This window comes from Callithrix jacchus, chromosome 9 (genome assembly GCF_049354715.1).
Source record: "Callithrix jacchus isolate 240 chromosome 9, calJac240_pri, whole genome shotgun sequence".
Classification (NCBI taxonomy): domain Eukaryota; kingdom Metazoa; phylum Chordata; class Mammalia; order Primates; family Cebidae; genus Callithrix; species Callithrix jacchus.
The window spans coordinates 3,875,452-3,889,683 of NC_133510.1; the positions used below are offsets into that span (position 1 = coordinate 3,875,452).

The following is a 14,232-nucleotide window of genomic DNA, read 5'->3' on the forward strand; positions in this document are numbered from 1 at the left end:
GCCTGCTGTGTGCCCCTATGAAGTAGGAGGCTTAGAAATCACATTTTTCTAAGTTTTTCTTCGTTTCACTTCTAAAATACTTGTAAAACCATGACCAGTTTGATGGTAAACCAAATAAGCAAACACAAGGAAGTCCCATCCAAATGCAGCCTGGAATCTCTGCACCAGGTAACTTCGCTTTACCGTGTGGTATACTCACAAATGTTTTACTGCAGAGTTTGTACACAAACTGGGAGTGAAGATCAGTGAACTGCCCTCTGCTATAACTTATTGCTCAATAGAAGACTGTTATTTTTTTTAATGGCAACAAAATCTCACTAGCCAGAAAGACCTGCATATGGTTCATCTCTTTCTGGTATGCGCTAAATCAGAGCCTTAAAGAGAAATAGGTGGGGAAGCCTGCTATGATGTTCTCATTACAGAAGATGAATGGTGAAACAGATGGTGGAGTATAAAGCAATTCCAGCTCTTTATCACTTTGGTTTTTCCAGAATTAAACATTTAGACCACAGTGATTTTCAAATACATCCGTGAAAAAGCAGGAAAACAAAGACGTCATGCCTATATTCCTGGAATTCAAGTCACAGTCATGGAGATGGGACTCGCCTGAACCACAATAAAATCAGAGTGGAAAGAGTAAGCTTTTAATGCAAATGAACATGTGACCCAAAGCTCTCTGGTGCTTTCTGGTTCTTGAATAGAGACTGCTTTTGCAAGTAAGATACTTCTTTAAGACTGACTGAAATCTTTTATTTACATCCTATTATTGACCAATTTTTTAAAGGTTCATTTTCATAATAGGAACCAAGAGCAGCTATAAACAAACCTACGAAACCCTCTGATTTAATTTCACTGTGAAATGTGGTCAGAGACGCATTTGCACAAAGACATTAACCAGTATGGCTCCAGCCTCAGCTTAAAGAGTCAAGAAGGGTAGTGAAAAGGACAGTGGAGAAGAAGAGAATGAACGGGAGAAGGCAAAGGTGCAAAGAAAAACACTGATGTGGGGCACCCGAAATCACTGCTATGAATGAACCAGATAACTGGAAAGAAGAGAGTATACTATAAATACCAATTGCAGCAGCCCAGCATTCCTACACAGTTCTGCCACAACACAGTTAATGTGGTGTTACATTATTGCTTCGATTAAGTCAGAGCAACAAGTGTTGACAAAAATGAGCTGATTTCAAATAAAAACTTATTTCACAGTTCAGTCTTAAAGACCGTAAAAGCCGGGCATCATAACAAAGCAAATGTAAGCCGCGCCTCCCAAACCTGTCATTTCCAAGAGTTTCCTCCACATGGTGTCAATCAATAAAAAACAGCATTTCCTCCAAAGACTCAGCTGGATGAGAAAGTCCAGCTCTTCTGACACAATGCTGGCCAATCCTACTGGCTGAAGAACAAACAGAGTTTCTGAGAGAAACAACTTTTAGGCAATTAAGACACTGTCCCTCCAGAGTTCCCAGAAAAATCAGAGGTTATGATATCCAGAAGAAAATAAAGGTTTAATTTTTATCCACATGTAGAGAAAAGCTAAGATGAGTTATGGAATAGGGAAAGCTTATCTTCTGGGCCCTGATTTTGTTTTGTGAACAAAACAAAACAGACAGCTTCTTGGGATTTAGAGACAGAAACACAACTTTGCCACTTCCTAAATTACTCACTATGTTATCCAATTATAATCCAAGACAGGACATAAAAGCCATTTATTCTGAACGCTGACCTCTAACTACTACTGCACTGGACACCGAAGTCCAAGAGATCATCTTTATCTCCATTCCTACATTGTTTGTCGGGTTTGAGGCAAGTGCATGTGTGCACATCTTAAACAAAAAGCATGTTTTCAGCAGAGCTAGGAAGCTATTATATGGCAATATGGAAACAAATGTGAAATGCAAACAATATGTTCTACAGTAAAATTTAAGGGCATTCAAAGTTCAGGTAAGACGCATTTAAGAAGGGCAAGACTAAGTTCCAAGGTAGAAAACAGGATCCTTTCCGTCTCAGAGAGCCCCTGGATCCTCAGTGCTGCTCTCAGCTAGCTGTCCACTGTCCTTGCTTAGGTGTGGGCAAAGTCTTTAAGATATTCCCTCCTAGGAACTCACAGAGATGTAGTCAAAGTCCTGAACTTTGATTCGGGAAAAAGTCAAGATGGTCAACAGGAAGAGCATCTCCCACCACAAGACAAGACCATCAGGCAGACCAGCATACTCCCAGTAGATCACTGGAAATAAGAAAGGCATTGACAGCACACCAAGGGAACACATAAGACCCTGGACTGAAGGGGAAGGAAGCTGGGAACCCTGCACAGGACTACAGAGCACCAGGACTTGTTCCTGACCCCCAGCAGCTACTGGGTAGAGAATTAAATAGGTGAGGAGTGGCCCATTCTCACCAGGGACCTCCAGAATTCTAGCTGCAGGAGACCCCACGACCCTCATGGACATTTGAGCTGACAAAGAGAGCTTCTTGGAGAAGTGGCAGGACGGAACTCCAGCTTGTGATGAGGCAAGAAGGTCTGGCACGGAACAGCTGAGGTGGAGCACGGGCTATAAACACCCATCCCCCAAGGCTCACCAAGCTCCTCCAGGTGGTTTGGCTTTTGTTGACTGATGGACCTGGACAGAACATGGCTATCTTGTCTATGGGATGGGACCAGTCTGATTTCAATAACCCACATTCTGTCCACCTCTTTCAGGTTCTCTGCCCAATAGTACCCACTTGCAGCCTCCGATGCCAGAAAGGAGCACTTTGCATTGGCCTCACCACAGCTCCTTCACAGGCTGACCTTACCTACCACAGTGCACACCCACTCGTGGCCTCACCCCATCGCCTTGCTGGCACACACCTGCAGTGCCCACCTGCCACTAACCCACCACTAGGCACTGAAGGAACATACCTCAAAATAATAAAAGCCATCTATGACAAACCCACAGCTATTATCACACTAAATGGGCAAACACTGGAAGCATTCCCCTTGAGAACCAGAACAACACAAGGAGGCCCACTCTCACCACTCCTGTTCAACATAGTACTGGAAATTCTAGCCAGAGCAAGCAGGCAAGAGAAAGAAATAAGAGGCATCCAAATAGGAAGAGAGGAGATCAAACTCTCTCTCTGCAGATAATATGATTCTGTATCTAGAAAACCCCACAGTCTATGCCCAAAAGCTCCAAGCTCTGATAAACAACCATAGCAAAGTTTCGGAATACAAACACAATGTACAAAAATCAGTAGCATTTCTACACATCAACAATATCCAAGCTGAGAGCCAGATCAAGAACACAATCCCATTCACAATAGCCACAAAAAATAAAATACCTAGGAGTAGAGCTAACCAGGGAGGCAAAAAACCTCTATAACAAGAATTACAAAACTGTGCTCAGAGACAACACAAACAAATGGAAATACTTTCCACGCTCATGGATGGGAAGAATCAATATGGTTAAAATGGCCATACTGCCCAAAGCAACTTACAGATTCAGTGCTATTCCTATCAAACTTTTACAGAATTAGAAAAAGTCTAATTTTTTACAGAATTAGAAAAACCTATTCTAAAATTCATGTGGAACCGAAAAAGAGCCTGAATAGCCAAAACAATCCTAAGCAAAAATAACCAAACTGGAGGCATCATACTACCTAACTTCAAACTACACTGCAAGGCTACAGTAACCAAAACAGCATGGTAATGGTACACAAATACAGATACATACACCAATGGAACAGGTTAGAGAACCCATAAATAACACTGCACACCTACAACCATATAATCTTTGACAAAACTGACAAAAACAAACAATGGGGAAAGAAATATCTATTCAATAAATTGTGCTGGGATAACAGGCTAACCATGTGCAGATGGTTGAAGCTAGACCACTTCCTTTCACCATATACAAAAATTAATCCAAGGTGGTTAAAGACTTAAATGTAAAACCTAAAACTATGAAAACTCTAGAAGAAAACCTAGGAAATACATTTCTGGACATCAGCCCTAAAAAAGATTTCATGACGACTTCAAGAGCAGCTGCGGCCGGGCACAGTGGTTCAAGCCTGTAATCCCAGCACTTTGGGAGGCCGAGGCGGGTGGATCACAAGGTCGAGAGATCAAGACCATCCTGGTCAACATGGTGAAACCCCGTCTCTACTAAAAATACAAAAAATTAGCTGGGCATGGTGGCGCGTGCCTGTAATCCCAGCTACTCGGGAGGCTGAGGCAGGAGAATTGCCTGAACCCAGGAGGTGGAGGTTGCGGTGAGCCGATATCATGCCATTGCACTCCAGCCTGGGTAACGAGAGCGAAATTCCGTCTCAAAAATAAAAAAGAGCAGCTGCAACAAAAACAAAAATGAACAAATGGGACCTAATTAAACTAAAGAGCTCCTGCACAGCAAAATAAACTATCAACAGAGTGAATAAACAACCTACAGAATGAGAGAAAATATTTGCAAAATTCATCCAACAAAGGTCTAATACCCAGCATTCTATAAGGAAATTAAACAAATTTAGAAGCAAAAAATAAAAAATAAAAATGGATAAAGAACATAAAGACACACTTTTCAAAAGATGACATGCATGTGGTCAACAGGCAAGTGAAAACATGCTTAACACCACTGATGGTCAGAGGAATGCAAATCCAAACCACAACGAGATACCATCTCACAGCAGTCACAATGGCTATCACTAAAAATGCAAAAAAAAATACCAGATGCCAGCAAGGCAGCAGAAAAAAGGGAATTGCTTATATACCACTCACAGCAATGTAAATGAACTCAGCCATTGTGGAAATCAGTTTGGAGATTTCGCAAAGAACTTAAAACAGCACTACCATTTGACCCAGGCATCCCATTGCTGAGCGTGTACCCAAAGGAATAGAAATTGTCCTACCTTAGAGACACGTGCATGTATATGTTCATTGCAGCACTATTCACAATAACAAAAGCACGGAATCAACCTAAATGTCCATCAACAGTAGACTGAATGAAGAAAATGTGGTTCATACACACTCTGAATTCTATGCAGCCATAAAAAAGAATGAGATAATGCCCTTTGTAGCAATATGAATGGAGCTAGAGGCCATTATCCTAAGCTAACTAACACAGGAACAGAAAACCAAACACCACACGTGCTCACTTGTCTGGGCCTATTGAGGGTGGAGACTGGGAGGAGGGTGAAGACTGAAAAACTGTCTATCAGGTACTATGCTTGTTCACTGGATGATAAAATAATCCACACACCAAACCCTTATGTTACGCAGTTTGCCCATGAAACAAACCTGCACATTTGCCCTCTGAACCTAAAATAAAATTTGGAAAGAGAAAAAAGGTCTTGAACTTGAATAGGGCATTCATAAAGTCTAAAAAGCTACTAGATCTCAAAGGAATGAAATATCTAACTGTAAAAGTTTAGATAAAAGGCCTTGCGAGCTTGGAGAACTGGGGACATGGAGTGCACGTGTGTGAATATATTCAGAATACCTCTCCTATCATATCTCATGGGTAATCATATGTTTTTAATAATCATAAGACCAGCCCTTAATGAGTTGCTTTAGCATGAAAATCTTCAAAGCAAAGGATTATCTTCACCTAGGCAGCTGTTTATTATTTCATTTGCTTCTATCGAGTTTACAAAATCATGAATTATTTTCTGCTTCCAAAAAAGTCTAACACAGTGCCCTGTGAATATTTATGTCCCTGATAAAAATTTATTGACTTGAGTTTTTAGCCATAAGGCTTTCAAACCAATTCAAGAAACCAGTTTCCTCTTCTAACAAATGAATTGAGACATGAAGCATGGATAGAACCTAGAAACTTACAAAATGAAGCGACAAAAGAATAACCTGAAAAGTTGATGAATCACTGACTCACTTTTTATGCAAAACATTCAAGTAGTAATGCCTAAAATGTGACTAATACAGGCCAGGCACAGTAGCTCACAACCATAATCCCAACACTTTGGGAAGTCGAAGCGGGTGGATCACTTGAGGTCAGGAGTTCGAGACCAGCGTGACCAACATGGTGAAATCCCATCTCACTAAAAATACAAAAATTAACCAGGCATGGTTGTGTATGCCTGTAGTCCCAGCTGCTCGGTAGGCTGAGGCAAGAGAATCACTGGAACCTGGGAGGTGGAGGTTGCAGTGAGCCAAGATTACGCCATTACACTCCAGCGTGCATAACAAGACGGAAACTCCATCTCAAAAAAAAAAAAGATAAGTCTCTTGAAACGCTTCCTAGATGGAGATGGAACCTCATGAGATAGTAACTTCACAAAATATTAAGTAAAGATTTTGTATGAGTTTACCTCTCCTGAACTGTATAAATTTTCTAAAACTGCGGTCTGCTTCTAAGAGAACAAAATAATAGCTCTTAGGGCATCAGCATTGGCAAATAAGGGAGAGAAAGAATGGAACAACTATCTGAACAACACACCCAGAATAAACAGCCAACCTTCCTTGAGGCCTCCCTTTCATGTTTGTTTCCTGTTGTATTAAAGAGTGTTTGGGGGATAAAAATATAGTTTATTTGCCTAAAAGATCTCATGGTTGCTGGGACTCTAGTCACTTAACCTACAATCATCAATTACCAGGATTTTTTTTTTTAATTCCAAAAACTTTATGCATGGGACCCCCTAAGGTCATTTTGAAAGAAGTACAAAAATAGTCCTTTGCCAATGTTCTTTTACTGAAGAACTGGCTTTAATAAAACAGGACTTGGGCTTCCAGAAAATCAAAAGGCACCGGGGTAGTTATTTTCCTTAAAAATTAAAAGTAAAACCACCAACTCTTCAATCTCAGAGCAAAAAAAGTCTGCTTACTATTAAAAGCAAAAGTTTACGCAAAGGTAAATCAGAGTCAATTGGCAGTCTTTTTAAGGAAAAAAAAGAAGAAATAGGTAAGTTCTTGGCCTTGTTACAAGACAGTGTTTATAAAACATTTTAATGCAGCGTTTCCTTGCCAATTAAAGATGAGTGTAGGGTTTGCCTTTCGGTTTTAATACCTTCGCCTGACCTTTGTAGCAGTAACATGAGCCAAAGGGATTAAGGCATAACCGGATAACATATATCTGCAAAACTGTCCTCACTGGAAATGATCGTCAGGGTAAGAGGAAATGGGATTAGGGCTCTGAAACAGGGACGGGCTGGGTTTCCTTTAGATATAATTGGCAAAACTTGCAATCTGTTTGCATTTATAAAGTCAAAGCCTGACTTTATAAAGTTGTTGCAGCAATCCCTTGAAAGGGCACCCTCAAATCCAGCCCTTTCTGTCATAACTAGCAAGAGGGGATTCAAACTAAGAACAGTAAACCACAGAATAACCAAAGCCAAAGATTTTGCTATCAACAGACACACAAAGAAATAAGAATCTTAGACTAACTTTTCTTCCTCAGTTGGATTTGAAAGTAGTAACGATCCCATCGATCCTATTACCATGACGGTTCATCTTACATGGGACCAAAGTGTTTCTTAAGCGACCGCCTGCAGTAACCTGGAATTCAGTGACCTTCTGTTGGCCGGACTGAGTGACCGCTGCTGCCACACAGGAAAGCTCAAAGAAGGAAGATGTCAAGCTCAATACTAAAGCTACCAGCTCAAGACACAAGGACAGATGAAAGGGTTTCTGCGACTGCCCTAAACAAGTGTCCCCTATATCTTGCAGTTGTTTGGCTGAGATTACTGAAACTCAGACAGAATGTGATCCTGAATTTGCCCAATTGCGAAGTAGGTTGCTGTCACAGCCCACTGTTAAGTGGCAGTTAAGGAACTAATTGAGAAATAGTGGGGCCCTTACACTTAGAATGGAGGGCCAGGCATGGTGGCCCACACCTGTAGTCCCAGCACTTTGGGAGGCTGAGGTGGGTGGGTCACGAGGTCAGGAGTTCAAGACCAGCCTGGCCAATATGACGAACCCTGTCTCTACTAAAACTACAAAAATTAGCCTGGCATGGTGGCTAATTAGTCCCAGCTACTGGGGAGGCTGAGGTAGGAGAATTGCTTGAACCCAGGAGGCAGAGGTTGCAGTGAGCCGAGATTGTGCCACTGCACTCCAGCCTGGGCAACAGAGCGAGACTCTGTCTCAAAAAAAAAAAAAAAGAGCTAGAATGGAATCCAGATACCAAAACCCTTAAAACTACCAGATGAAATTGCTTCCTCATCCATTAAATCTGTTCCTGGCAATATAGGAGCCTGGATTTTAAATACCTCACCTAAGGTCATTGCTACTCAAGGGGTGTCAGTTCCTCCCAAGCCTCTCTCCTCGTTTCCATAGTCAAGACTAAAGACATAATCCAACATGCCCTTTAAGATAAGTTACAAAGTCAAACCATGGAATATACAACAACAACAAATTACAAGAATTGGTTAATTTATATCACCAGAAACCAGAGAATGAATGTAAAAATGGATTCTGGGAATGCTAGATTAGAGGGAACAGAACATAACTTTAGAATTGCTAAACTTATACACATGGAAAGAAATGCCAAAAAATTCTGGATCCAATATACGAGTGCCAGGTAACCCACATTGCTTTCAGCTGTTTTCTTGGTGGTTTAACTTAAATCTGGAGTCAGTCATGACCTATGCTAAATGAGGCTGAGTTCCCAGATGGTATGATGAAAAGAAAAGAAAAGATAGAGAGAGAGGAGAATAATAAATTAAAATTATCATAGGCAACTAACTTACCTGTCCCCAGCTTTGTCTCCCAAAAAGGTCCAGGTCTCCAGGTCTTCACCAGGGCACTGAGAAATATTTAAAGCCTACGGGAAGTGTCAGTTCTTGTGAAAAGCACTTTAGGTCAGGCACAGTGGCTCATGCCTGTAATTCCAGCACTTTGGGAGGCCAAAGCTGGCAGATTACCTGAGGTAGGGAGTTCAAGACAAGGCTGGCCAACATGGGGAAACCCCATCTCCACTAAAAATACAAAAAATTAGCCAGGTGCAGTGGCTGAGATTGCACGCCTGCAATCCCAGCTACTCTGGAGGCTGAGGCAGAAGAATCACTTGAACCTGGGAGGTGGAGTTGCAGTGAGCTGAGATCATGCCACCGCACTCCAGCCTGGGCTACAGAGCGAGAAGCACTTGAGTGGTTGAACTCTACAAATCAAGATAAAGTGGGGAAAGCTGCTCTTGAAATAGGTCCCATTATTTCAATGAAAATTATGGGACCCAGAGTGAAATGGGACAACAGAGTCACTTAAACACAAGAGGCAGGATGGGTCTGCTTCCCATAATAGGCAGTAAGGCTACAGTGGACACAAATTTAATTTGCTTAATAGAGTTTACTCCAAAAACTATTTTACTAATAAGTTCAGCAATGTCTGTATAAGACTGACTAAAACATTTATAGTCATGCATACAAGGTCAAAATAGCGGCAGAGTAAAAACTCGGATCAGCCGTGACAGGGACAACTGTCCTGAATGAGGAAGACAACACAAAAGATTATTTGCCTAAACAAAGACGGTTTGCTCCAAGTTGACTTTCTGTGTCTATTCACACTGAAAACTGGGTTAAGGTTATTTCAAGTATTTATCTAAATTTATCATTACCATGAATTATCTTTAGAATGATTCCTAAGGAAAAGTTTGGATCGAGCCACAGAAAGACCTATAGAGACACCCAAATCTTTCATGAAGAAGCTGCTTGATATCATATTTGAATTGGAAATTGTCACTCCAGAAGAACCCTGTTTCAAAATTATAATTGTATCTTGCACATTGTCTCAAAAGTAACAGTAAGGAGGCTGGGTACAGTGGCTCAGGCCTGTAATCCCAGCACTTTGGGAGGCCAAGGCAGGAGGATCACTTGAAGTCCAGAGCTCAGGATCAGTCTGGCCAAGATGGTGAAATCCCATCTCTACTTAAAATACAAAAAAAAAAAGAGCTGGGCATGGTGGTGCACACCTGTAATCCTGGCTACTCAGGAGGCTGAGGCAGGAGAATCATTTGAACCTGGGAGGCAGAGGTTGCAGTAAGCTGAGACCGTGCCACTGCACTCCAGCCTGGGTAGCAGACTGAGACTCTCAAAAAAACAAAAAAAAAGGAGATTATTTCATGCCAAAAATCCATGGGCAACATGTAAATCTATACTCAAAGCCAAAATTATACCATTAAATGCCTTAATACCCATCAATATTAAAAACAAAACAAGTAGTAAATGTAAGAAGTTTAAAATATAAGGCCGGGCGCGGTGGCTCACGCCTATAATCCCAGCACTTTGGGAGGCCAAGGCAGGTGGATCACGAGGTCAAGAGATGGAGACCATCCTGGTCAACATGGTGAAACCCCATCTCTACTAAAAATACAAAAACTTAGCTGGGCATGGTGGTGCGAGCCTGTAGCCCCAGCTACTGGGGAGGCTGAGGCAGGAGAATTGCTTGAACCCCAGAGGCAGAGGTTGCAGCGAGCTGAGGTCACGCCACTGCACTCCAGCCTGGCGTCTGGTGATGGAGTAAGACTCTGACTCAGGAAAAAAAAAAAAGAATATACAAAACAGAAAGCTATATCCACAGAAATATTTTTTTGAATAAACTCTTGGCAAACCTGATTAGTGGAAAAAGAGAAAAAGCAAAAACATACAACCTTTAAGATAACAAGGTGATAAACATGTCTTTAAAAGTTTAGTTTTAATCATGATAAAACACAGATTTTTAAGTGATTTAACAATCATAAAAGAATATCCATGCAAAAATATAGATGGAAATATATGGAAATATTGCAGAGACATGTTACGGTCACCTCAGATTCCCAAAGCTTCACCTGTCTCTAGGGGCCCTCAGCCACACAACTGCCCCTGCTGCCATCACCACTGCATCTACTGACATCTCTATCTCATTCTGTCCTAAGGGGAATGCCAGGCTCTGGAAACATGACCTTCCTAATGGCTTTCCATCATGCCCGAAGCTGCAGAAGCTCTGGCCCCTCTTGGCCCAATTCAATTGAAGCCGTGAAGGTTCTGAACCTCCTGCCACTTCTAGACTCCAACGCAGACTCCAAGGAATTGGCATTCCACAGGGTGGGGTGCGGCCTCTGCAGGAGCTGCCCAAAGAGGCCAGGTGATACCACCTGGAAGTGCATAGACTGAACTCCCCGAGGCAAACACTGACCAACAGGAGAGAAATGAGATGAGAGAAAGGTGATGGTGCAATCCCTTCCCTTCTGCCCTCCAATGGACTATTCCAACATGTCTTTTCTGTACGGACAGCCTGTCTGGTACTGTCCTGTCTGGGTGGGTACCACACTCTTCACAATTCATGAGGCGGTGGTCAGCTTGGTAACATGCCAATTTCCATTTGTTTTCCATCCTTCTCTCTCTTGTTCCCTTCTTGCTATCTCTATCCCAGGATGTCACCTTTCAATAAAACCTTACCACTTGTCTTGCTTCTGCCTCTGTTTTCTAGGGACAGTAATAAATTTGAAAATTTAGAGGACATGGTTAGTTTTCTACCAAAATAAAAACTACTATATTTTGCCAAGTAAGAGATAGAAAATCTGAAGAGATCAATAATCACAGAAGACATTGGAAAGCTAAGTAAAGGTTATCATTTTTAAAAAGATACCAGGCCCAGAAAATGTAACAGCTGAATTATATCTAAATTTTAAAGTACAAATAATTCCTAATTTATTTTCTCTATTCTCAAGCAGATAATTCATTTTATTTATATTAGGTATTATCGTGTTCTTATTAACATAGCATAATAAAGATAATTCAAAAATAAGGAAACTATAAGCTAATTTCACTTATGAATAAAGATGAAAACATTTAAAAATGACATCAAATGAATTTTGAGAATGCACTAAAAGAACCATTCCCCTCTATGAGTCCATTCTCACACTACTATAAAGACATGCCTGAGACTGGGTAATTTATTAAGAAAAGAGCTTTAATCTGTTCATGGTTCGGTGGGCTGTACAGGCTTCTGCTTCGAGGGAAGTCTTGGGGAACTTATTGTCATGGCAGAAGGTGTAGGGGAAGTAGATACATCTTCACATGGTTGGCAGGAGAGAGACAGCAAAGGAGGAGGATTACACACTTTCAAACAACCAGATCACCTCCCACCAGGCCCCTCATCCAACAATGGGGATTACAATTCAACAAGAGATTTAAGTGGGTCCACAAATCCAAACCATATCCTTGTAATAACTGAATTTTAAATCATGTTAGCAGATCACATAAATGTCAACATGTATGAAGGAATTCAATAATTTTCTCAGTATAACACAAGAGAGCCTTCAAAAAGATCTCTTAATACACACACACACACACACACACACACACACACAGTAACCATATGAATAAAACATATTAAATATACATCTGGTTTATTCCCAGAATCTTTCAAACCTTCTTTATGCTCTTCCCTCATTCCTCAACTGTTGATGCCAGAGTGTCTTTGAGGTTGGTAGGGCTAGCTCACAGTGAATTTCAACAGGGGTGGCACCAGCATTTGAGGAAAGATCATTCTACTTGATGTAAGCCTGACGGAGACATGGCAAGATGTGTACCATCTCTGACCTGGGCATTAAATTTCACAGCACACCCAAGTCATCGGCAACAAAAAAATCTTCCATTCATTTCCAAGTGCTTGATGAGGATGACCCAACAATTGAGGGGCTACCCCTTGCCTGCTCTCAGTAGTTACTGGGATACAGAGAGCTACCCTCCACCTGCAGCCCTGCAGCCCGGTAACCACTGGGAACTCACTCCACCTCCCCAGACAAGACATTCCTACTTCTTTCCCGCCCCGCCCTTCTAATCTACCTTCTTCCAAAATTGGAGAGTACCCATCATTTTAGTTCTCTTGGCCTTTCCTATCTGAGTGTGCTAGATCAGGATCCAGAAAACACAAATCGCCGGCAAACAAGATGATGTGCACTTCCATACACAGTACACAAGGAAGCTGAAATGTCCAGGAGGCACTTTTAGATAGCTAAGCCATCAATTTGATTGTCATTTGCTGATTGTATGGACATTGAAACAACAGAATTTACACAGAGCCAAAAACGAAAATCCACCATGTCCTATCAGGTCAAAGGATTCACCACTGCCGAGACTCTCTCCTCTGAGTCTCAGTACAGCAAAGGGTTAACATCACAGGCTCTAGAGAGAGATGGATATAAATCCAAATTCCACTCTGCCCCTTTTTCTATATTTGGAAAAAAACTGTTGGTTTTGACAAAATATAATTTATATTTCTTATCCTCATGCAGGGTTTGTACCGAGTCCTCCATACTTTCTTCCTGCGTCTTCCACTAGTTTCCTTTGCCTCTGTTGGTCTTTGCCACGTTTCCCATGGATTCTCAGCCACACTGCTAGGTTTAGTCGGTTGACGGGAAAAAATACCCAGTTCCTCACTTCAGGAGCATTTCTTCCCTTTTTCACTGCAGGAATGACAAGGAACGATGAATAATCGGGTGTTTGGCAGAGTGTCACAGAGGAGAGACCAGATTTACCCTGAGCAGGGTTGAATCCACCCTTAGTGACTGGTGATCTTACAAAGGTCACTTAATCTCTCTGAGCTTCATTTTTCTTACAAAAAAAAAAAAAGGCCGGGCGTGGTGGCTCAAGCCTATAATCCCAGCATTTTGGGAGGCCGAGGAGGGTGGATCACGAGGTCAAGAGATCGAGACCATCCTGGTCAACATGGTGAAACCCCATCTCTACTAAAAATACAAAAAATTAGCTGGGCACAGTGGCGCGTGCCTGTAATCCCAGCTACTCAGGAGGCTGAGGCAGGAGAATTGCCTGAACCCAGGAGGCGGAGGTTGCAGCAAGCCGAGATCGCGCCATTGCACACCAGCCTGGGTAACAAGAGCGAAACTCTGTCTCAAAAACAAAACAAAATTTTAAAAAGTGGGGAAAAAAAGTGCCAAAATCACAAAGCAGTGGTAAAAAATAAGATAAAATGGTGAGGTGACAAATGCCCTTTGCATGAGTATTTGTGCTTATCCATGTGCTCACTTTCATTCTCCACAAAACTTTAATTTTCTCATGTTCTCTGGATACTCTCTTTGATGTTGAGTTATGGGTCATTAAAACAGATCTTGAGAGAAGGCTTTAGATCCTTGTCTTAGTCCTCCTTGGCTACCATTATAAAGTACCCTAAATTAGGTGGCTGATAAACAACAGAGGCCAGGTAGGGTGGCTCACACCTGTAATCCCAGCACTTTGAGAGGCCGAGGTGGGCAGATTGCTTGAGACCAGGAGTCTGAGATCAACCTGACCAACATGGTAAAACCC

The 14,232-nt window shown here is 41.8% G+C and overlaps 1 protein-coding gene across 25 annotated transcripts in view; it reads right to left on the reverse strand.

Annotated features, from left to right (window-relative positions):
- Positions 1-14,232, reverse strand: part of LOC103795080 (uncharacterized) — a 597,037-nt gene that overhangs the window by 557,530 nt on the left and 25,275 nt on the right. For 20 of the 25 annotated variants that reach the window (XM_078338228.1, XM_078338230.1, XM_078338233.1 and 17 more), the window contains exon 1: positions 1-14,232. This exon is cut by the window's left edge; it is cut by the window's right edge and continues 25,275 nt beyond it. The exons of the other annotated variants lie outside the window; for them this stretch is intronic. The gene's annotated coding sequence lies outside the window, so the exon portion shown is untranslated. 25 annotated transcript variants of the gene reach the window in all.